The sequence below is a fragment of the Tenrec ecaudatus genome, chromosome 7 (assembly GCF_050624435.1).
Source record: "Tenrec ecaudatus isolate mTenEca1 chromosome 7, mTenEca1.hap1, whole genome shotgun sequence".
Classification (NCBI taxonomy): Eukaryota; Metazoa; Chordata; class Mammalia; order Afrosoricida; family Tenrecidae; genus Tenrec; species Tenrec ecaudatus.
This window is the reverse complement of record NC_134536.1, coordinates 105,196,666-105,222,439: the sequence shown is the minus strand read 5'-3', so window position 1 is coordinate 105,222,439 and position 25,774 is coordinate 105,196,666. Positions and strand designations below refer to the sequence as shown.

The 25,774-nt window shown below is 39.9% G+C and overlaps 1 protein-coding gene and 1 pseudogene across 1 annotated transcript in view; one reads left to right on the top strand and one right to left on the bottom strand.

The window, feature by feature from the left end:
• ADGRB3 (adhesion G protein-coupled receptor B3) overlaps positions 1-25,774 on the top strand; it is a 796,551-nt gene that overhangs the window by 154,288 nt on the left and 616,489 nt on the right. The window lies entirely within an intron of this gene.
• On the bottom strand, positions 13,704-14,486 carry LOC142453102 (ribosome biogenesis protein NSA2 homolog pseudogene; annotated as a pseudogene).

The following is a 25,774-nucleotide window of genomic DNA, read 5'->3' as shown; positions in this document are numbered from 1 at the left end:
CTGTACAGCATGTAGGATTTTTTCAATAAAAAATTAATTAATACTTTTATAACCGATAGTAAAACACTGGGATTGTTATATATTTCATATGCCAGTGTACTGTGAAAGTTGGCATTATATTAATGAAAAATAAAATTGGGGAGGTTTAGTAAATAACAATTCTATTATGATGCTTGTATCTTTTACTAATTTATAAGAGAATCTATATTAAAATAATTTTCCTCATTACATTTTAGATCATCTTTCTCATTTTAAAATTCTTCCTTCTGAAGAGATAGCTGATCCCAGCCCTCACCCCAACTATATCTTAAATAACTTCAGTTACTTTGTCTAAATGCTTTTTAGGTTAGAGGAGGCAAACGAACAAATGATAGAGCTGTATATTAGTTATTATGATGAAAAAAGTATGCATTTGATTCAGCTAAAAAGGAAAATCCAAACCAAACCTGCTTAAATTTTTGTTCACATTACAATCATAAGCCTTAATGTGTGAGTAATATTAAAACATTGCATAAACAAACATATAGAAGAGATGTCAATATCTTTATTATTATTTTGGGTGATATATTTGGATTATAGTCTGTGTTGGTCTAAGACTCCCTGGGGGTCTAGTAGGCAGGATTCCATGCTCTCCCCGCCCTGGGCAGGGGTTCAATGTCCCAGTGAAGCCTTTTTTTCTGCAGTGGTGGGCTTAGAAGCCTCCTGCTGATGAGCAAAAGGCCAAGGACTCAAAGTCTCCAGTTGTTCTGGGAGAAAGATGCGGCTGAATGCTGCTGTAAAGATTTAAAGTCTCAGACACCCAAAGGGGCAGTTCTACTCTGTCCTGTTGGTTTGCCAGGAGCCAGAATCCACTCAGAAAACACTGAGTTCATTGTCACAGCATTAGTGTTCTTTAAAATAATGAATAATCAAAGTGAGTGTTCTTTATGTTGTTAAGATTTTGAGTTAAACTGGTTGCCTGCATTTTCAACGGACAATCACTGTCTTTTTCATCTCAGCAGTATGGAGGGAAAACTGCCTGTTTACTCTTGTTTTATACACAAGCCCGACTAACTGGATTCTGAGATTCCATTGCCATTATTCATCCCAGAACCCTTATTGATTATCTGGCCAGTAGGGCAGGCACTCTGGAAGGACCGCTTTAGGGGAACAAGAACCCTGTCTGAGAAGTGGTTGCCGGAATCACCAATGTCCTGATGTTGATAATGCGCAAGGCTATCCTGAGTTAAAACATTAGGAATATACAGACCCTGTTCTCACCACTTTATATATTATTGGTTGTTTTTTAAAAACTCTTATTAGCATCTGCAACCTAATTTGGACTAACAAAAGCAAAGGCCATGGAAACGTTTAAGGAGCATTTAGAAGACTTTTCTGTTTTCTTACGTGGTTCATAATCTTTCACACCACATCCACCAGCAGTGTAGCTGGAATAATTAATTTTCCTTTGTTCAAAGAACTTGTTTTTCAAATAGGATGGTGGTTATTTATATCAAGTACCCAACGTTCTTCTTCTCCTGTCATTCATACATACGTTTATTGTGTTTTCAAAAAATGTCCCTGAATGCTTGTAAATAAATGAAACAATTAGGAATTAAAAGATAATGCGTTTTTTCCCCTATAAACATTTTGAAGCTGCCTTGAATAACTGTCTTATATAGCTAGTTACCATAATACAACTACTATAGACTAGGTGGCTTTTGTAGAATAAGCTTATTTTCTCATGGTTTTTGAAGCTAGAAAACCAAACCAGGGCATCAGCTTGGGTGTGCCCGTCGTTGGCATTCCCCATGAAATTCCTAACAGATGCTACTCATATGGTTGTTCTCTTCCTCTTGTGTGCTTCCGTGTCTGTCTTCCCTTGTAACAAGATACCTCTGTGCAGAGAAGAGGTTCATGGTTAGCCCTATTCCTGTTCCTATATGCCCTCATTAACAGAGCAAGAGAAACTTTCTTATTTCCAAACAAGGTTACCTCCCAAAGTTAGAATTTAATATGAGATTCGGGAGGATGACCCAGTTTAGTCCATGACAATAATGGAGAATTATACTTTAGATTTCAGAGTATTAAAACTAGGTGAGTCTTTATCAAAAATCACCAATCCACTGATTATAAACAAGAGGATTTAAAATTTGTTCCATAAAGTTAATTGGGATGGGGTTGGTTTTGGAAACTTACATTGTGATTTCTGAGAAGTGGCATGGGATAGTGGCTTCCAGGGGAAAGCTGAACCTCTCCTGGAGTCACTGGTACCCGGTTGCACATCGTCCATCCTTTGCTTTGTAACATTGGGAATTTACTCCCTCATTCAACAACTCTATGTTGAAAAGTTCCTGATGAGGCAAAGGCGGTGTGATTTTCTTTCGCTGCTCCTTAGTATTGTTATAAATTGGGAGAGCGTTGATGTGTGCCATGTAACTGGCAAGTGATTGTTAATCACCAAGTGCAGTCTCTTTTTCTTACTTCTTGAATCCTAGATTAAAAGCCTTTCACTTTCACTAAGAAGGAATAGTACAGCCATTAACAGATTGTAGTAAATTGTCTTAATTTTCAACTTTTACTCTTTAAGCTTTCACCTTGCTTTATAAAATATTTCAATTTTCAGATGTTGGTGACACTAAAAAGTAAATAACTGAACTAGGAGGTTTCTTTTTTTTAACATGGTTTAACAAAGAGCAATCATAAAATCAAATTTCACGTGTGCATAAAATGCGATTCCATTCACTGTTCATCGCACACCTGTCATGTGCCTGAGACATTGCCGACTGCTGCTTGGTTGTGGTCAGGGGTCATCTAGTGGCTTCCAACTAACCGGGACTCCAAGCTCAACAGAATGAAACCCTGTCCAGGCTAGTGTTCTGTCATGTTGTTTGTCTGAGCCCATTGTTGTAGCCACTATGTCCGTTTTTTTCCAGTGAGGGGCTTCCTTTTGTTTTGTTTGCTGGCCCCCCCACGTGACCAAGCATGGATCTCTCCAAGGATTGGTCTCTCCTCATAAGATCCTCCAGCTTATGAGATGAGCCTTCTACGTAGAGGAGCCCTCTGTAGCATACTTTCTTCCAAGACAAATGGTTCTGACAGTATTTTCCATATTTTTTCACCAACATCATAATTCAATGCATCACTTTCCTGCAGTCTTCCTTACTGATTGTTCCACTTTTGCATGCTTATGGAGAGATTAAACATAATGACATAACGTGGCTGGGCAGGTTTACCTCCGTCCTCAAATCGACGTGATTTTCTGTAACACTTTAAAGAAGTCTCTGTAGTTGATCTGTCTGATGCAGTACTTCCTTCGATTCATTGACTGCTGTTTCCATTAGTATTGATTGTAGATCTAAGCTAGAGAGTTTAGGGGATATAAACAGGGCATGTGTTTATGCTTGTATATAGACTACTTCTAATTGATGAGATTTAAGTGTATGTAACTGATTGTATTATAAAGTCTAATATAGTAAAAGCCAGATCCATCCATTCATTAATCCTTCTCTATTGAGCACCGACTGAGTCACACACACACATTATTGTAAGAACTGAGATCACAAGAGCTAATGGAACTAAGTTCCCATATTCAGCGAACTTATATTCTAACAAGAGAGGCAATAAATAGGCAAACAAATTCATAATGTAGTATAATTTTAATTTCCATGAAAAAATATATTGCAGAATAAAGAAGCATGTGCCAGTGTGAGATATCAGGATGACCACGGAACGAGTTCTTTGAATGGAAGTAGAAACTCAATAACAGCACAAGTAACAGAAAATACATTTTATACAATGGTCCATATTAGTGTATAATTGTAGTATTTTCTTTAAGGTCTTCTTTATATAAGAACAATAAGGAACTTTTGTGTGACATGCTGTGGAGCCAGAAGTAGGCTACCATTGAAGCTGAGTTGGAGAAGGCAGAGCGACGAGACAGAGCTAAGATCAGTCATCCAGGGCCAGGTGGGCCATCATAAAGACTTTGATTACAAGTGTGAGGGGAAACCATTGGAAGAATTGAATAAGGAGAGCTCTGAGGTCAGATTAGATTTTTCCCATAATCACTGTGGTCCTTTGTGAGGTATATTCAGATGGTTAAGAAGGATGGGAGTAGAACATTTAGGAGACTCTTTCAATCATTTGGGGGAAGAAATGTGAATGGCCTATATAATTAAGGTGCCATAAACTGTTCACCTTAGCACTGTGTGGGATTCACTCAGTGCTATTGAGTCGATTCAGACTCATAACAACCTTACAGGACAGAGTAGAACTGGCTCAGTGGGTTTCTGAGGCTCCAAATCTTTGTGGCAACAGACAGGCTCATCTTTCCCTTTCAGAGCTGCTGGTGGATTTGAACCTATGACCTTGTAGTCAGAAACAGAACATGTAACTCACTACATCACCAGAATACCTCCCAGAGTGGAAAGACATTCTCTATTCCAAATGTTGGAAAGGTATTTCAAATTTTAGTTTAGTGTCATTTAGAAATGTTGGGGTGGAAACATTTGAAGTAGTCATTGAAAAGAAGTAAACTTTGGGTAAATTAAAATGAGGTAGCTGGATTTCATGTAGGTGGATAAAGGCAAAGAGCCAACAGATCTGTGGTAAATACCAACTAGAACTTGAGGGAGAAGAGGCTGTTTTCGAGGCACTGTTGTGATTCATCAATATCTGCATGGGGCTTTGAGTGCTTGCTAAGGAGTATGGCCTTCCAAGTGAGTGGAGGCCATTAACTTCTCCGTTTATTGCTTGCTGCTATTTATAAGCAAAGGACTACTGTGAGGAGAGAGGTACTTTTAGGAATGCAATATAGCTCACCTGCACTTCGTAGGAGGAACTGGAGTAGGAAAGAATGCAGACCGGGTAAATTAGTTAGGAAACTGTATAGCAAAACCCACAGGCAAGTTAGGGCTGAGGTTTTAATGGAGAAGACAGATGTAAAGGACTGCCAAAAGAAAACGGACATCATGTGGGTGCGAGGAAAGGAATCGGGGATGAAGGATGGGGGGCATCACTGACGCTTCTGAAATGTTGAACCCAGGACTGTAAGCATGGTGGGTGCAGTGCACCCTACGGGGAGAGATGGAAGATGTGTGGAGGAGCCTCTTTCTGGTTACGGGGCAGGTAATTTCAGGGTTAGACTCTGAGGTAATGATAAAACACTTTACTTGAATATCCAGGAGACTCATACAATTGAGAACTGGATTTTGGACGAAAGTGTGAAATCAAAATGCAAATTGGATAGAAAATTGGATTGACATTAAACAAACAAACAAAAAAACCCAAATTATATTTGCACGTTAGATTTGAAAAGAAACCTTTTCCAGTAATGAATCCCCCTGTTGTTGTCCCGTGTCATCAGATCAATTCTGCCTCCTGGTAACTGTGCGTGTCAGAGTGGAACCTCCTTGTGGCTTCCAAGCCTGTGGTTCTTTTTAGGAGAAGACCCCCACGTCATTTCCTCCCATGGAGTAACTGATGTGTTCCAACCACCAATATTTTCATTAGCAGCTGAGCGCTGAAGAACAGTAACCGATGGTGAGAAATCTGGTATTCTGTTTGGGAAGACGGGTTCTGAAAGATCAGTCATTTGTAGAGGTGCATTTAAGTTGTGTAGCCCAGTGCCTTGTTGAGAAAGCGGGAGGTCTATGGATAGCAGACTCATGGATGTGGCTTCCAGTGGAGATAACAAGAACCATCCATATACGATGAAATGAAGGAAGCTCTATGAAACCTTCACTTCCATACTCTCACAAGCTACCTGCTCAAAAAAAAAAAAGGGTGTGGGGGGTGAGATTTCTCCCTTCCACCTGCTTTCCACTTCAGTTCTTGGCACGTCCCTCAGTGGCCCCAGAGGTGGGTAATTGGGCCACAGGAGTTCTGATAAATGAGGACCCAAAGAGGGAGAGGGAGCTCCTTGGATATTTCGATATGAATTCAGGGTGGACTGGACCAGGTGAAGGGAAGTGGCTGTCTGCACGCCGCTGGAAGCATCCTTAAGACCCTAGGCTAATGCGTTCACTGGCATTGATCCTGGGAGTCAGATCAGGGCAGGGCCTACCCTGGGGCAGAGAGGAGAGGATGTGGCAGATCTGTATTCCTGAGCACAAACACCCCCAGGTGGAAGCGTTATGGAGGCCATATTCCCGACCCCTGACCTCTGACTGGCCTACTCCTCCAAGATGAGAGACATAACATTTGAGAAGCACTCAGAACAGTGACTGACACGGAGAAGACACTGGAGACGTGTTGCAAATAGAAGACATAACCGTGGCTTCCTTCTGCTCCGGGATTTAGAAAAGAACAAAGGAACACCAGGGCTCTGTTTTGTACCAGGCAGGTCCTCTTATCCACATTACCAGAAAGTTCTCTGCTTCAGCCTTCACCTATGGGGACTTTACTCGGGGTTGCTTCCTCTCTTCTTCTCAATGCGTGTTGAATCTGCACAGCCAGGCTATCAATGCAGTTTCTTCCTTTTGTTGTATCTTTTAAAAAAACACCCAGCTGATTTGTCATAAAGATATTTTAATCATATCGTTTTCATTGAATTATAAGTTCCTTTTTAAGTTGTGGGGTTTTGTGTGTGTGTGGTGAGTTTGTAAATGAGAACTGGGGGTGGGGGTTGGCGGAGGAGGGGGCTCAATGTAGAATGATGTTCTGAATTTTCCTGGCCAGTTTTAGTGCATAGAAAGTGAATCCTCGGGATCCTGAGGTCATGGCATCTACAGACTCTCTATTGCCAATTATAGCATCCCTTCTTCCCTTCGCCCTATCTATCACTACTTAATAGCATCTCAATGTTAACTGGGCATGCAAGATAAGGAGGAAGGGGACTGAGTGCTGTCACTTGTATTTCCGATGAGAAGCTCCAGCACGAGCCTCCTTGCAGGAAGTCATGATAGAAAAAGTTCTTGCAAATTTAGTCAATGATGCCCTTTCTCACCCTCTACCATAGACAACGGAGTGCTGGGTAGACAGAATCATTTCGTTTTACCTGTCCAAGGTGGCTGAGGAACCTGAAGTCTGAGGCAGGGATGACCTCTCCCTGTTCCTTTCAGCCCCTTGATTCAGTAATTTGAATGCATAATTTCCTATGCATTTATTCAGAAATATGTGCACCCAGACTCCTTTTTGTTAAATGCAGACTCCTACTCTCAAACACTGGAGAGAGAAACCTGCTAACTGACATTTGCAATTTCAGGATTGCCTAGTGTGGGGGAGAGAGCTGCCAATCATTTCTGCCAACATCACTCTCAAGGGAGGTCTCAACGAGGCTAGCTTGGTCCAATTAAAAGAAGCAATTATGAGTAATGGAAAGTAAACAAAGCTAAGAAAATTGATATTGCAGATTACATTGGGAACTCACAATGAAAGGGCAGAGTCCTTAGGTGCCACATTGCTTCTAAGGCTATTAATCTACTTTGACTTCCTTGAAGATTTTCCTAAGAAATAATCAGAAAGAAATCATTACACTTCATAACTAAGGGAAAATTCAAAGTAGTGGAAAAATTAATAAAAAAGCTCGTTACAGAAACTTTAATTAGGTCAAATTTCTACATGCCCTTTGGGCTAGGGGAGAAAAAGAAAAAACCTGTGACCTATTTAGCTCCTTGATAATAGAAAACATATTGCAAAACAGTCTAACAAACCTACATTTTTGGGGAGAGTTTTTCAAATCCATAATAAGTGAAATAGCCTTCTATGTTATAATACAATCCCACTGCTGGAAAATTCAGTCTTTGTGCATTTTATGTGCAGGGGAAATTGAAGACATGATTTATCAGTGCTTCATACAGAATGGTAAGTGTATGTTCCTATTTCTAAAAGCATAATGATGGAGTAATTTTACCAATGCCAGCAAACTCTGCCGAGTTAATTGACCTTAGTTTGTGTGCACAATGATGCAATTGAAAAATACGTGTAGACATTAATGTATTGATTGTACTCATAAATAGAATAAGATGCCTGACCCAAAGTTCTGGGAAGGATGTAGAAATATTTATTCCTAAATCATGTACTACCCAGAATGCCTCTGTACTTTTATTTCGCAAGATCAATTATTTTAGAATGCAAAAAATTCTAATTCATATTCCCTGCCAGAGGTAATATGAATCATCTCTGGTGTAAGTCACAGGAACAAAGGTAGACTCTCTTTGGACACATGAGCAATGATGGTAAATGACTGAAAAGGAAGCATGTGATTCCAGAAAACTGCCCGTGGGCCCCAAGGGATGGTGGGATCAATTGCTTCCTCTTATAGCTAAGAAAATTGGTAAATAAGAATATAAGCATGATATGCTTAACATACAGAGGAGCTTCAAAATGTTTGTGGAAAAATGGAATGAAAAGATAATGGAAAATCCATTCAGAAATGTTTTGAAGCCCTCTCGTGTATTACATGGAAAAGATTTCACTCATCTCTCCAGGTGCTTCGAGCTGACTTTGACCAGATGAGCTCAGGTCATGAGGATTCGTACATAGACATGTACAAAGAGTCTGCTTATGAAGCATCACCTTGAAAGCTGAGGTGAAAGTTCACATTAGTTGATGTGTGGAGCATGCTGGGAAATGCTACCTCAATTATCAAGGTAAAGCAAAACCACCTCAACCTGGTAAACTGGCATGTCCTTATATGATGAAGCAACAGAACCCATCGATGCCAATGTAACATCAAGTTTCAGTAGGTAGAAGACCATCAGTGAAAAAGACTCACCCCTTCTTGTCTAGTGAATGGCTCCCAGACTGGCATGGACGTCACATGAGGCTGCATCCATCATGAAGTAGATGCTATTTCATTAGCATGATTCACTGCTAGCAAGTAGCATGACCTGGCAGCAGAGCCAGGCTAGTGGGTTTTCCAGGGGAACTGGGCAAAAACTCTCTCTGCTATTGTGCGTGGTAGAGGCTGCTGCAACAGATGGAAAAATGTTCACACACCCTATGTTGTTGTGCAAATCGACTTTTAGAATCCCTTTATCACCGCAGAAAGATGATCTCTTACAACCTGCTCCTGTACATGTATCCATCTCATTTAATTGTACCAACAACATGTTGTCATGCCCATTTTCCAAATGACAAGGTTATAGTAGTTTTAGTTCGGAAGCCAAAAGCATATTTAGGACAGAAATCAAATGCTGCTAGTGACTACAACCTCAAACCTGAACACATTCTGTGCTTGGTAGATTTGTTTTCCATTTTTGCTATGTCATGTAGCAAAAGTTTAGGTTAGTCATCAAAATATTGTTTTTTAATTCCGGCAGCTCCAATTGTTGGCTTTTTTTCCCCGCAGAACACTTGTGATGCGTTTGTACAAAACCCCAACACTTCATTTCGTATGGAGCATTCTGCATATTTGTCAATTTTTCCCATTTCAAAATATACCAGAATTGCATCCTTCTGTTTCCCAAATATTCCCCCACCAACATCATCTTTATCCGTCCTGATGTGGGACTGCCATCTGGTGGAACGGAGAAGGCATTTCTATTTTGGACTTAACCAAAATTGTATGATGCTGGTTTCTCAGTTAGGCTTCTAAAGGATCAGTATAGCCAATGGGCACCCTGTTTCTGGTTTCAAATGCAGATGAGCCTACAAGGAAGAAAGGAGACAATGGTAATGTTTATAGCAGCTGACATTCCGTAGGAGCTTCAGTAATTACGGTAAGTGATGAATTGACAGGAAGAGACCACATACCCAATGCATTAAGAGTACAAATATCAGTTGCAGTTGATTCAAATCTAACTCATAGCCTGTGTGTGTGTTAAAGTAGTGCTGTCCTCTTCAGGGTTTTCAGTGACTGTGATCTCTCCGAAGTAGATTGCCAGACCTTTCTTCTGAGACACCCTTTGGTGCACTTGAACCACTAACCTTTTGATTACTGAATGAGTACTTTGTGCCACTCAAGGCCTGCTTGGTGTTATCAGACAGTGTGAAGCATGCACATGAATACACACCCAGAGGAGAACATCAAGAAACATCACTGGTAGGGTTGTAGTTTCCGGAAGCACATGGTCCTTGCAGACATCTGTCTGTGCACAGTGGATGACTACTGACCATTTTTCTCAACCATACACGACTCTTAGTCCCTTTAGAATGCCTTCCAAAAATCAGAAAAGGGAAAAGCTCCCATCTAAGTGCCTCTGTTAGGCCAATTAAAATGAGAGGCGAGAGATGAGTTCAAAAGTTGATGGCTTCTTTTTGGGGGGGTTATCCCCAAGAGTATCTTCATAGTGTTTCTACAAGGGGCACAGGACGATCACAGGGGCTTCTGCTAAAGAAATATTAAGAAAGTGCAAAAGTGCATTGGAATTCTTTTTCCATCACGGCAAGATGCTTCCTTGTTCCATCTTCAATTGTAGACAGGGCTCTCCATGGGCAGCTCATTGGGAGAACTGACCCCATTCATCCTACAGCTTGAAACTTTCCCCTTGCAACGACTTTCAGTTCCCCAAACTCAAAGAACACTTAAAAGGACATGATTTGAGGCTCTCAGGGATGCTGAACTGTCATTTTGACATGGTACAAATCAGAGTGCAGAATTCTTTGGGGGAAGGCTTAGCGAGATGGTTGAGAAACAATTTCACAGTTTTATATTTTTGCTTAAGAAAAACTGATATAATTCTTTAGCAATATTTTTTCCACCATTCTTTATGTGTGCATATATATTTCTAAATCATGTCTATATATATGTAGCTACATATATATGTGAATATATGAGAGAGAGAGAGAGTATGTGGGGGTGGGGTGGGGGGTTTCACTCAGTGGGGTCTTTCTATTTAGGTTCTGCCTCTGGGGATTAAACTCACCAAGGATTGACATTTTTAAAAAAAAGTTTCTAGAAACCAACAAAATAGTCATAGTAGCTATCCCTCAAGAGAATGTGTAAAAATGTTACTTACATAGCATCCCATTCTATTAGTTATTAGAAATAATCTGGAGGCAAGAGTATATGGGAGGAAGATATTTTATATAAGATACTCTGCAGGTTTTGGAATGCGAGGGTGACTGTTAAGAATTTTTCTCTAAATATATATGTGGGAGGTTGGGTCTATGAGTGCATATGTGTATCTGCTTGTATAGCTACAGGAGAGAGAATCACAGTAGGAAGAAAGCAGCCTCACCATTTAGAGCAGTATATCGCCTTGCCCTTTGTCACCACACACCCACCCACTGTCTCAGGCCCTCTCCCTAGAGACCCCGGCACGGACATGTTTTCACCGGATGGCATGCTGCAGATCTGGGACCCTGCTTTCTCGCTGTGGCACAGCTGCGTCTGCACACGGGGCAAGTCACTTCCGCTGACAAACCTGAGCTGCCATGTTTGGTTGACCTGACGTTGAGTCACCCTTCGTATCATTCCTTGGTGTGAAAGCAGGCTCCGAGCCCCAGTGTCTCAGAATAACACACCCGTCTTTGGTTAGGAGGGGGTGTATCAGGGGACAGGGGCAGTTTCCAATGTGCCAATCCCTTGCCAAATTCATGTGAACTAATACCGATCTCCCATTCGATCCATAACTGGGTGCTCCTCTGAGATCTTTCATAAACTGAAGTGGCAAAGATATAATCATCGTTAAAAAGAGAGAAACATTTGGAGGGTTTCCAGACCCCACAACTAACCTCCCAACTCATACTAAATAGCACACGACACCTGAAATCACATGAAGGAGTCTTGGCGGCACCGCTGCTTGGAGTCCTCAAGCTGGCCGCCGGGTCTGGTGTTTGACTCATAAATGAACACATACTCTGCCATTCTGAAAGCTAGTATGGAGGATCCGATGACTCGCCAACCTCGTACGGGCACGGGAAAGACTCACCTGGAGCAGGGAGGTTTGAATGACCCGAAACCCTCAGCTACACAGCAGATGGGTCAGAAAGGACCACAGCACATCTCTGAAACAGTAAAGAAAATCAGAAAGGCAATGGCAACACAACCAATTGGTGATATATGTCTGTCTAGTAATTAAAACATCTGAGTATCTTAGTTACATAGCAGTTGTATACATTCCAATTGAATTTAGACAGTACGTTTAAGACTTTCAGATTTTACTCTCATCTCGTTAGTGGATCCTTAAATAAGTTTTATTGGTACATAATTCATTTATCATGCAATTTAATTGTTCAATTATATTAAGAAAAGTTGGGAAATCATCACCACAATTTCAGAACACTTTCTTCTTGTACACATTGTTAGCTCTCCATTCCCCCTAGGCGCCTCTGCCTTGCTCCTAGGTAATTATCAATCCAGTGACTCTCCCTACAGATTTATTTAGCCTGGATGTCATATACAAAAAATCATTTAAAACACCAATAAGTTGAAAATAAACAAAAAGCCAGGAACCATGACCAAACCATACAGAAAAACCTCAGTGGAAAAGAAAGCAGAAAATATTAAAAACTGAAACAACTTTAAAATGGGTCAGAAGGAAGATCAAATGATAAGATATAAAATTTAAGCCTAACTAAGGAGCCCTGGTGGTGTAGTAGTTAGGAGTTTGGACTGTGATCTGCATGGTTGGCAGTTGAAAACCACCAGCAGCCTCACTGGAGAAAGACTGGGCTTTCTACTCTCATAAACAGTTACAGTCTCAGAGACCCACAGGTGGTTGCTATGAGTCAGCATTGACTTCATGGCAGTGAGTGAGTGAAACATCTGTTATAATCTGCTTTACAATGCTATCTGATAGCAAAATCTTCACACACCTGAATGATGGTCTAAGGGTATTCACTGGAGCCTTAAATCATGTATGGTCCCTGACAATTGATTTTGGGCTTCCACTGTCATCCATAGCCTTCGGCAAACTGGGTGTTCAGAATTTAAGCTCTGATACCATTCCCTCCTTTAGATATGGATTTATCAGATCAATCCTTGGATCACATAAGCTGGTGTGCTTCTTCCATATGGACTTAATTTTATCTCACTTATATGGCTACTTTTTTGGAAGGCAAGCCTTTAAGACCCCAGATGCAATTCTTTCAGTGATCTCGTCTGATGTTGAATAGTGAGTGGATCCATGTCATAAAAATGAACTCTTCTCAGATTGGGGCTAGAATCACATGTGAGTCTCCAATCCATTCATACACCTATGGTTTAAATATGTCTCTGGCTCATTTTAGAGACATCTCTTTCATGATTCTTTATGTGGGTAATCTGTTTCGGAGTTCCTAGGTGGTACGAATAGTTAAGCATGTGACAGGTAGCCCAAAAGTTGGTGGTCCAAACTCACTCAGAGGTACCTCAGAAGACAAGCTTACTGGTCTTCCAAAAACTCACAGCCTTGAGAAGAAGCCTGGGCAACATTTCTATTCTCCATGTGTCTGAACTGAATTTGATGGCAACTGATAACAAAAACTATTATCTGTTGGTCCACTGCATTAAAAAAAAACTTCAAATAATTTAAATTCATAAGAATTTGCAAAAGTAGCACAGAGAATTCTTGTATATATTTGTTCAATTTTCCGAATGAGAACATCTTACTCATAATAATCATAACCACAAAAACCCAAACCCACTGCTATGGAAACAATTCTGACTCATGCAAAGAAACGTCTTTAGGATACAGAGTCGACCTGCTCCTTCGAGTTTCCCAGTCTGTAAACCTTTTTCTTTATCATCTGGACTATTTTAATGTTTTGTTTTTCTTATAAATCGTTTTCTTGCTGATGTCAGACACGCACACTGTTGGGTGGGACTCAGAAACACAGGGTAAGAATCGTGGTTTTCATGATTCGTCTGTCATCTTCCCAAATATAGGGGGTCCTCGGATGAAGGGCCAGCAAACCAGTAGGACTGCATTTGTGCAGCCATCACTTTCAGGAGTGTTGGGAACCTAGGCATATTTTCCCCACATCCTCTTGCCTCCTGTGTCACCAGACCCCGCTTGCTCACACTAACTTCAACGATAGTCCCTTTGGTAATAGCACTCAACATTGTGTACAGTGGGGATAAGGAGTTCTTCACACCAAGTGTTGGTAAGCAAAAGGAGGCTTTAAGTTCAGGGGGCGTAACATGTGCCTTCTTGAAACATAAGCCCATAGGCCTGATGAATCATTCATACTTTGGTGGTGTCCATGTAAAGCCATCCCCAACAAAGCAAACTTGAGTAACCATCTTTTTTCATTCCTTCTTTTTCCTCTTTAGTTTCTCCCTGGGCATGGCCTTTGGGCAGAGGGACTTCCCATTTCCCCGCTGTCTCTTTTTGTTTTTGTTTGATCATATTGAAAAGGACTGTAGCTCGAGACCGCCCCTCCCTGTCCAGCAGGTAGGCAGGCACTGCGCCTGTGGGGTCTTCTCATCAGTCTTTGGTGTTTCTCTTCCCACACATCTGGATAGTCTTTTACATTTGTATTTTCTCAGTATGACGCTGCTTATGGTAGAGCTTGGGCTTCAGAGCAATCATTGGTTCATGAGCTGCTCAACTTTCCTTTTTTCTCTTTCTCTCATGGTAATCCCAACGATACCCCTAGTGCTTACCGTGTAACTTGATAGGTTCGTTTTGTGGCATGATGACAGCACCAGAGCCACCTGACACAGTCATTTTGGGGTCCCTGCTGTCTGTAAATCTTTCCAGAAGCACATAGTATTGACTCACTCAACTCTCTCCCACAAAATGCCCATCTGTGGTTAGCAACCCAACCTAACACATCTAACCCACAGCACCACTTGGACTCACATTAGGAAGTACAGCCCTCCTTTTGGACTACGATTGTTACAACATTGAATCCTGGCCCAAAATGTGTATTGTAATTCTAAACCGCTTTGCTTGTAGGAGGACCCTGGTGGTGTAGAGATTACATACATATTGGGTCTGCAATTTGAAAGCACAAGATCTGCAGTTCAAACGCTGAGGAAAGATGAGGCCTTGGAAACCACAGCGGCCAGTTTTCCCCTGTCCTATAGGGTCACTGTGAGTTGGCATTGAGTGAGGTGACTGTAGGATGGGCTCTAGTGACAAAGTAGCCAAGTGCTTGCTTGCTGACTGACAGGTCAGCCACTGGAATCCATCAGGAACCGACTGGAGAAAGGCGTGGCTGTCTGTTTCTGGAAAGATGGTAACCTCGGAAACCCGATGCAAGTTTTGTCCAGGAGCTATATTTCTATTTTTTAAAACATTTTATTAGGGACTCATACAACTCTTATCACAATCCATACATACATCAATTGTATAAAGCACATCTGTACATTCTTTGCCCTCATCATTTTCAAAGCATTTGCTCTCCACTTAAGCCCTTTGCATCAGGTCCTCCTTTTCCCCGCCTCCCTTCTCGCTCCCATCTCCCTCATGGGCCCTTGATAATTTATAAATTATTATTTTGTCATATCTTGCCCTGTCCGATGTCTCCTTTCATCCCCTTTTCTGTTGTCCGTCCCCCAGGGAGGAGGTCACATGTAGATCCTTGTAATTGGTTCCCTCTTTGCAACCCACCACTCACCCTCTACCCTCCCAGTTTCACCCTTCACACCCCTGTTCCTGAAGGGATCATCCGCCCTGGATTCCCTGGGAATCTGCTCCATGGTGTGGATTTGGTTTTGGTTTTATGCCTGGAGCTATGATGGCGTTTGGAATTGGTTGTGTATGTTATGGTAACTAGGCTCAGTGTGTCTTGATGCAGCCTCTTTTTGTATATAAAAGTGATCAAACTAGCCACGGAGAAGCGGAGATACAGAACAGAGAAGCTGAGCCACATGAAGATCACCCAAGCGCAGAGCAGTAGAATGTCGAAAGACACAAGGCCTCCTTCCATAGCCCACAGAGAAAGCCTCTGAGTCCCCTCTGGAACGCTGGGGGCCTAATGGGTATGCATTGGGCTGGGATTCCTACTGTGGGCAGGTCAGAGCCACCAGTGACGCGAAGGGAGAAAGACAGGGCTTTCTAGTCCCATAAAGCTTTACAGCCTTGGAAACCCACTGGGGCAGTTCTACACTGTTCTGTAGCATCATTATGAGTTGTTATTGGCAGTGAATTTGGTTTGGTTAAACTGGGAGAAAGTAATTTTTGTTAGTTTTTGTGTTTCAGTTATTTATAGCAGTACTTGGTAACTAGGACAATGATTTTTTGAAATAATATTTTTAGCAATCACTTAACTATTCTACTGTGAGCAGATACTTTGTAAAAATTCTAATTAATACACACTTCAAATTTACCTAAAATTTTGATGTATTGCTCATGGATTTGCTGTCAGCTTTTATCGTTTACTCTTTTTTTTGCTTTTTTCTCTAATAAATGGATAATACTCTCCATCATGGCATGAATTCTAATAGATGATCATATGAAAGCTGACTTGCAAAATTAAGAGCGCATTCTAAAACGGCTGTCTTCCAAGTAGCTCCTTGCCTTCAGAAAAAAAATAAATTTCACTAGTTTCATCAATATCTGTGAATAAAATTCATCTTACATCAGATTTAGTGGCCACTTTGACTTTATGCTCCCCTTCATTCTGCCATATAAGTTACAGGCCTATTGCCATTGGAAGATATTAGTATTTTCAGAAAATTGTTCCTGAAAGAAAGAAAGGAAATTGTTCCTATAAAACAAGGAAGCTAGGTTCACATTTGTAATTAAAAAATAATAACAAAAATTTGTATTTTGTAACAGTTTGTAGTTTTAAAATGCTTTTATGGACAGGATTTTCCTTGATCTTACACAAGAACCCAGAGCAAATAATTTTATCTCCTCTTAAGCTTTGTGGATCTCTATGACTATAAAGGTCATCTGCATTCCTTTAGAAAATAACAAAAGAAAAACTTGCTCCATTCATTGTACCAAAAAAAAAAAATGTTGGGTCATCTAGAGAGACATTTCTGCGAGATAAAACAGCAGAAGAAATCTAATATGGAGAATTTTATATAAACAAGTAGACCTAGAAAGAAGGGCAAAAAGACATTCAGAAGAGGCGAAACAAACCTAAGGTTAACCACAGAAATTGTGTAGTTGTGTAGGGCTGAACAATAAATCGCAAGAGCAGAGACAAAGTCACTGGATCCCAGGAAGCAGAGGTACTTAGACTGGGCCATTCACGGGCCAAACCTGACCAGACGCCCATTGACAAGACAATCAGGGAAACAGCTTCAGCTCCCAGCCTGCCTCCGCTCAGGTTCACCAAATAGAGCATGTGAGTGTCTGAGAGTAAATGTGCCAAATATCGCTGTGCTGTTTGAAAAAAGAATTACTCTGGGGTAGCCTGTTATTGGACATAAAGGACTTAGATTACATGGATAATATATCTGCTGTGAAGCAATTCTCAGGTTTATAAGGGAACACTGTCATATAAACAGCAAAATTATCGTTATAGGTGCTAACATGATAGTTAGCTAGCAGCGAGCATGTTTAATACAATTTCTATCTGAGTTGAGCTTTAATTCTGACACCCTGGCTTGCGAAGGGTGGTGGATGGCAGGGGCAAGCCAGAATCCATTTGCAGAGTCCGCACACTGATTGAGCCTCCGTTGAATGCTTTCTGATCAGTAGCCAAGGATGGAGGTCACTTTACCCTCAGGCAGAATCCCTAGGAGGGTGAACTGCCTCCATCCCTCTTAGGGGGCTTGCCTAGGTGTGTCCTTGAGGGAAGTCACCATTCTGGGAATGGTTTAGGGTGGGTACACAGTCATGAGTCACCCTGTCAGTCTGGACCCAGTACCAATCTTGTAAACACCTCTGTCTAAAGATGTCTGCGTCCCAATCACGGTCCTGTCTCGGCCTCTGTAATCCCATCTGTAGTTGTACTGATGCTTTTGTGAGTTTCCTTTGCCCACCTTGCTCTTTATAAAGCTTGGTAGATCAACAAATCCTGGGATGCCATTTTAACCTCCTGTTTTGGTCCTCTCATCCCGATGATGACTCTGTGTCTTTGTGTTGCCTTTGTCTCTTTGAGGACTTAATAAATGGTCTCCTTAAACTATATTTGATATGGGGTCTCTTTTGTACCCTAAAATAAATCTTATGTTCCAGGAATCATACTAATTAAGCCACATGTTTTTTTCACAGTTAACACTTTGGGTTCAATTCATTACTAACTTATTTTACAGAAAGTAAAATTGAGGTTTTAAGAAGTTAAGTATAATATGCAGGGTCACCTAATGGATAGACATTATGTTAGACTGAAACATATTCTAACTCTAGAATATGTGTTGCTAACATGAGTTTAAATATAATACTGTGTAAGAAGACCTTCGATTATTTCCTTGTCCAGGACATAATGTAGGCACAGAGGAAGAAGTGACCATTCAGGGCAAGAGGGATAGCAGATGGGGCAACAACACTTACGTTGAACTTGAAATATAAGTGAGAGTTTCTCTTTGTGAACCAGGAAGGCAAGGGCGGTCAGGGCAAAGTGCAGGATCAGCAGTGCATACATTTGCTAAGAGCCTGAGAAACTTGGCTTCCTGCAGGGAAACGAGAAGTGTTGGTGGCCAGCCCTGGAAGAGGGCTTTCCTGAGAGAAAGGTGAGGGAGACAGGAGCTAAGACGTACTCAGAGCGCATCTCACACTCAAAGAAATATCCATTTAGGTCCTTCCCACCTCTGCTCATGTGTACATGTAACCACAAAGCAAACCATGACCGTAGAGGTGAAGATGAGAAACGCTTTCCTTAAAGCAGTGTGCGTGTACATACAGACACGATACAATAAATCTGAAGGAACGATTTGAATATTGCTTGATGTGTTGTTTCTATGTAAATTTACTACTTAGTACAATTCATCTTCTTGCTAGGAAAATATTAATGCTGGGTCATGTATAGACACTACAGAGTCTGTGAGTCAGAGGGTGAGTTGTATTTCCAACTGTGCAATTAGCGAGCTGGCAGACTTTGAATGAGGAAATTATGCCTCATTTTCCATACATGTGAATGTGTCTCTGTGTCTTCCCAGGCTAAGAGGTTTTCTTCAGGATAAATTAAAATGTAACCCACAAGGGACTCTAATGGGCAAGGTAGGATTGGTATTCAAATTAGATACTTGAAGCGACTTTTATGCTTTAAGGACAATTGGTAGTCAGTTCACTTTATCATGGTTCAAGACCCTAGTCTCTTGACCAGAAGTGCTCGATAAGGGCGCCTGTAAGACTGATAGCTTAAAGGATTATTTTACTTAAGAATTTATAAATATAAATGTGTTTGTGGGAATGTTTGACAACCCATCCTCTGTAAGGTATCTGGGTACAATTTATTGGTCCTGAATTCATCTTTGCCATTTTCAGTGCATTGATAACCTAAGCGTTAGTAAGAAAAGTATCAGTTATGGACACTGTCCCGTGAAGTAGTCTTTGTAGCAATAGTTTTTGATTCGCCCACTTTTGCTTCAGGGCCGTTTGGGGACGTTACAGTATATCCTCACTCTCTTGCTTGAAGGATCTTTCATAGTGAGGCAACCTCACAATTCGTTCCCTTTGACCACAGGTTGCCCGTCGTCCTTGGAGGTCATCCACCCGTCTTACCTGAGTGTCTGTGCTGCCCTGGTGGCTCTGCTGGAGCAGCGTTTCCTTTGACTTGTTTGTCATTGAACCCATTTTTTGTAGAAACATTTATTATTTTGAGTCTAAATTAAAATATACCTTATGATGGGATGAAATAAGAAGACCCTCATGCCTAGTTTTCATCAGCAGCCAATAATCCTCTCGTGTGTCTTGGGTGCTGCAGCTGAGACGCCTTGCTCTCTGTTTCATTCTGATCCCTTCTTGCCATTTGAATGGACTGGATTGGATTGCCAAAAGTACTAGCCAAAGGTACAAGAGGTAATGAGGCCCTTTGTGTCCATTATGGACATATAGGGGCACAAGTGGGAAGGCCATAATGAATATTTCTTTTGGAGTCATGATTCTGACCATTTTTAATCCTTTCTTTGAATAAAAGCTTAATTATCAGGCAGAGGAAACGCCTAATATTGGGCAGAGGATTGGAGCACAGTGAAAAAATAGTGGTGACCACATAGTCTATTAGAGGGGGCCCATGTGCTCTCACTGTTCCTGATTCCCTCTTCACCTCCATGCTCTTTCAAATCATCTAGATCTAGGACCTCCCAAGGCATGGACTGCTGTTATTCACTGAGAAGGCCAGTCTTTGACATCCTCCTCAGAAGTGTGTGCATTCAGATGCCCGAGCCTGTTTCTGTTTTTTCTCAATGGACCAGGTGTAACATCTCTTATGACCAAGACTCCTTAATGTCACCCTTCCCAAAATACAGTTGTTCACTTCCAGGAAGTATATTTGGCCATTTTAGAATAACGATGTCTTTGGTTTATTTTTTATTTTTACTCTCATGATCAAGCTCTCAGAATTGTTCTTGGTACTCCCCCCCTCCCCATGATTTATGTGAGAGAGGTCAACTCTTTGATTCTCAGAATCAACTGAAGACCCTTACTCAACCTAGAACAAGACTTCACAGACATGGACTTTCAACCAAGTTGAAAGTGATACCACACATGGATGGGTTCAAGGGGTTGCTTGTATATTTTGAAGTGCTTACACTATTGCATTTATTCCATCATTGTTAGCTGAGAGTGAACTTTTGATCACTACAACTTGATGCTTACTATTATAATTCTCATATACAACAGAACACACAGGTTGTTTACAAAGGAAAGTTAAAAGTATTGCTAAAAAGCCAAGAAAACATTTATTAAATAAAAATTCCAAAACATGAAGTTCTTCTTTCTTGGCTATCTTCCAGCTGTGCCGATGCCCTCCTGAAGCTGGTATTGCATTTCTCTACTCCTTCCCTGGAGAAGCATTTAATTTCCACTGGGTCAATATGGCAGTCACGTAATCTTGTTTGTGTGCCTTTTAAGTGTCCTTGGACTTTGGGGAAGAACACTAAATCTGAAGAAATAAGGTCAGCGTTATAGGGTGGATGAGGTGAGGTTTTCCAGTGAAATTCTCATAGGATAGCCCTTCATATCCTTGAAGAATGAGCAGATGTTTTGTGACAACAGAAAAAAATTGACATAATTTTTCTGGTCTTACCAACACAGTTTTCAATTAGTAAACCATTTTACTAATAAGCACTGATGATTATCTTGTATCCTTTGAGAAAATCTACTCAGAATGCCATTTTGGGATGCCCAGATCATTTGCCATAACTTTCTTAACTTATCTGTCAACTTTTAATTAAATGAGACAAATGTATTAGAGAGAACTTGCCTGCAGCCAACCACTAGTCACAGACACACTTTTGGAATAAACTCATGTGTGTATTAACTAGAATCCCAGTGGCATTGCTTTTTTTCCATATATATATATATATATATATATATATATATATATATATATATATATATATATATATATATATATATATCCAAGGAGTCCTGCTGGTGTGGTGGTTATACATTGGGCTGCTATCCCTGTGGTTGGCAGTTCAAAACGACCAGCACTTCAAGGAACCAAGACTGGACTTTCTGCTCCCAGAAACAATTGCAGCCTCAGAAATCCACAGGGGGCTATTGGAGTCAGCATTGACTTGATGGCAGTAAGTTTATATACATCTAACGTTTTAACAAGTGAAACTGGTGTATATCGTCTGTACTCTTTATATATGAGGTTTCCAAAAGCTCACAGAATAATTCATTCTTTTCATTTCCTCTTTCCATGAACTTTTAAAAGCCGCCTCCTATACAAAGATGGTAGGTCGGTAAGTAGGTAGGTTGGTATGTAAATATATATATAGATATGTGTGCTTATGTGAATTTTTCTATGTACATATATTGTTATATCTATAAATTAATTATTTATCTGTCTAATCCAGTAGATTAGTTTCTTATCTCTACATGAATTTGTTATGAGTACATTCATATTTTTCTTTGGGTTATACACTGCATTTAAGAGTTTTATTGGTAAAAATTACCAACTTATTTAGAGATTAGTTTATATTAGTTGGGATCACAGATGACACTAAAGAAATTACTTTTCCTACAAATTTGCCTACAAATTTTCCTACATTATTTGCTCTTACTTTGTTATTTACTGCCCTTACATCTGTGACAATATGAGCTTTCCCATTGTTGCTCTCTCAAGATGCTTGTAAAGTTGTCTCTTGAAATGTTAAAAATTGTCCTGTGCAGTGAGAAGCAATATTTCAGCTTAAAGCGGTTTCATACTTTATACTATATAAGGAAACTAACATTGGCACTGCTAGATGGATAAATTTCTTATGCATCTTAACAAATTTTATGTATTTTTTAATTTGGGAAATGGTTCAAGGCGCTAGTCTCAGTGAATATGTAAATCAAAATATAATCCTTTCAGTGCGAGCCATGTTATTTAACCCTGCTTAATGTTTGGATAGCACCCATCTCTGAAATTTACACTCACCTCTAAAACTAGATCAATAAAAAAATGTAAGAATTATTGGAGCTATAGAATCAGTTTGAAATTCAAGCCTGTTCATTTTTACTCTTCTGTAAAATGATGCAACCTGTGGAAGAAATTTATGCTGTGGTAATAGCTACAACATATTGAGCTCATTTCAGGTGGCACTTTGTATTCATATCTTATTTAAAATTCACAGCAACTGTATAAAGTATTATTATTATTCCCAAATTGCACATGAGACTTAAAGAAATTATGTAATTTACCCAGGATGTTATAATTAGCACATCTGCTAGCCGATAGTCTATTTCAGTGTCTTTCGTCCCTCTGTAGTTCAGAAGGAGATTGAGCTCCAGGAATGAACCATGTCATTAGGAATAAAGTTCAGGAAGAGGCTTTATTAGGGATTGGAAATCCTCAATGGTATTGGAGTTCAGTGAGATAAATCCTCTCTGAGAGAGGAAAGTATTGGAGCTTAGTGAGTTACATCCAGCTTGATCTTGTTCTGTGAATGACTGTTAGCTGTGGTCATAGAATGTAAAAATCTCCGTGGTGGATACTGGAAGAGTCCAGAGAAGGCAGGGTGTTATATTTTCTCCTTCAAGTTATACACATGAATAACATTTTTCTTTATTGGCTCTCATGAACATTAACTATCATTTTTAACTACAATTGCTCTATGCAACTCTGAGATTATATAAAATAGTGACTAAGTCATAGATGGAAGAAAGTAATGGAACACTTTAGTAAAATTGATTAAAGTAAACATGTATATAAGATTTCAATATCTGTGCATCCTCAACTGTCAGGTGTGTTCCATGACTAGCTATTAAGTGATCTTTCAGGTATATGTCACTGAAAATGTGTCACTTTAGCAATCAGAAAATTTCAATCTTGTAATTAGTAGATAACATTTCGAAAGAAGGCAGATAAAAATAGAAAAGTAAATTTATCTTGAAAAACTCTGAATAAGTGAAATAATTCTAAAGGAAAATTATATAGTGAAATAACATAAAATATATGAATAACATATACATATATGATGTCTAAGATAAATGAGACATTTTCTTTTCAAATAGAGATTGATTAGATATTCAAGAAGGCAGAGGTTGCTAGGAAAAACACAGAAGCAATTATAAATTTCTTCTTAAAATAATCAGGTCCAAATATACAGTGATAAAATGCAAATCATAAGGTGCTTTTAGCTAGCTAGAGGTCAAATCAATGTTTTCTTTCAAATCAAAACTTCAGAATTTTTCATTAGTTAAGTTCTTATTTTTAAAGATTGAATATTTATGGGATAACCAAAAGTTGAATATTTAAGAAGTCTTTGAAAAAGGTTAAGATAAGTAAGACATAAACACAATATGTCCGTGAATGGGCTTGGAGATGCCCATGGACATCTTTATTTTAAAAGGCAAAACACTGTGGATATGTATCTAGTTAATTTATTCTGGGGAGAAAGTTTGTTCCTTTCATCAGATTTTCAAAGAAGCCTAAAACTCTCAATAACTATTACCCCAAATTATATTTTTTAATATTTTACACCTCTCCGTGGGTTACACTGGCTTAGAGACGTTTGCATGGAGTTGTACAATCATAGCCTCAAAGAAATTCCGTTTTCAGCTTCCTGAATCTTGTCTGTTTCTCTACCAAGTCAATGATAACTCTGTGCTTAAGAGCCACTGCAATAAAAGGCAGAAGAAAACATTGTTATCAGGTAGATAAGAGTTCAAATCTTTTCTCTGCCACTTGAGCTTTTTTCCTCAGTTTTTAAAATTCTCATCAAATCTTACTTGTAATAATAATACTCAAATATCAAAAATTATAGTGAATTAAATTAAAATGAAATGAAATTACCATATATACTTGAATATAAGACGACCCGAGTATAAGCCGAGGTACCTGGGAAATGAGAAACTGATTGACTCTAGTATAAGCCTAGAGTGGAAAATGCAGGATGTGAATTAACACAGAGACCAGAGGGGAGAGACGGAGCACAGTCACAGACACATCCTTACCAGTTCAGCTGCCGGTGTAAGTGAATCACTACGTGTGCTTCTGCGACTTGGAGCCGTCCATGTCATAGGACAGCTCTGATTGGTTAGATGTGAGTAAACAAACATTTAAAGCCCTGCAGTGTCAGCGGGGCTTTGATTGAACAGCGGAGGAACGGCAATCACCTGCCAGATGTTACACCTCGTTGGGGTACAACTGACCCGTGTATAAGCTGAACCCCAGTTTTTCAGCATATTTTTTGTGCTGAAAAACTTGGCTTATACATGAGTATATACGGTATGTGTGTGTGTGTGTGTGTGTGTATATATATATATATATATATATATATATATATATATATATATATATATATATATATATAACTTGTGTGTTAGACTGGGTTGGGTAGATAAACAAATCCAGTGACATTCATATATATATGGAAGAGCTTTATACCAAGAAGTAATTACATGTCAACTGGCCCACAATCAGTCCATATATCTGATACTAGTCCATCAGCCCCTCTTCAGACTCACATAGCCACATGCAATGAGGCAGCATGCAGGCAGACCACGGGCCAGTGGGGGCAGAGTCAGGTGGACCCAAGGTCTAGGGAAACAGGGCAGGGCTCCAGCAGTTCTCAGGGTCAGTGGCACAGACCTAGCATGCAAAGTGGTGGGAGAAAGCAGTTACCTTATAAGAAGGCTACCCCCACCCCCCCAGGGAGAAAGCGTCAGGCTATAACTTTACTGACAGTTTGGATTTCACTCCTCCACTTTTACACATCTTCAAGTTGACATAAAGGTATCTAACTACTATACTTGGTATCTACTTATAACTCCTTATTAGTCTAATCTTTGCTTATTGGTTGATGCAAACATTTTAGTAGGTTATCAAAATATACCCAAGAAAGTTATTCCTTCTTTACTAGAAAAGATACTGACTAGAATCTACCTAGATGTGATTTTACCCCAATACTTCTATTTTATAATCTTGTATTCACAAAAGTCTAAACTCTGTTCTGGATGAATGTTCCTCCATTTTCAAAATATTATAGGATTACAAGTTTTCTTATTATCCTTGTCATTCTTTTGAGATGAGATTATCTATATTTTATTCCAAAATGTCTCCAATCATCCTGCCAGCAGTCTTAAAAAGTAATTTTTGAAATTTTCCTATTTTGTCTGAGAACTTCTGTAAAGCGCTTTCCAAATATGTTGCTCCTGAAAATAGATTCTCCCATCTTTGAGGTTCACTGCTCAGATCTCTGTTGTCTTGGTGATAATGCTACTATTATGACCCAAATTCAGAAAACTGTGAAATGAGATGTGTGCTCTGTAACTTCTGATGTAAACAGTCGAAGGGACACTTGTCCATTCATACCACACGAGGCACAGTTCTCTCTGTGCGTGAAAACAGATGGGCTTGATAGAACATAGGGTGAAACTCTCTCTCTCTCTCTCTCTCTCTCTCTCTCTCTCTCTCTCTCTCT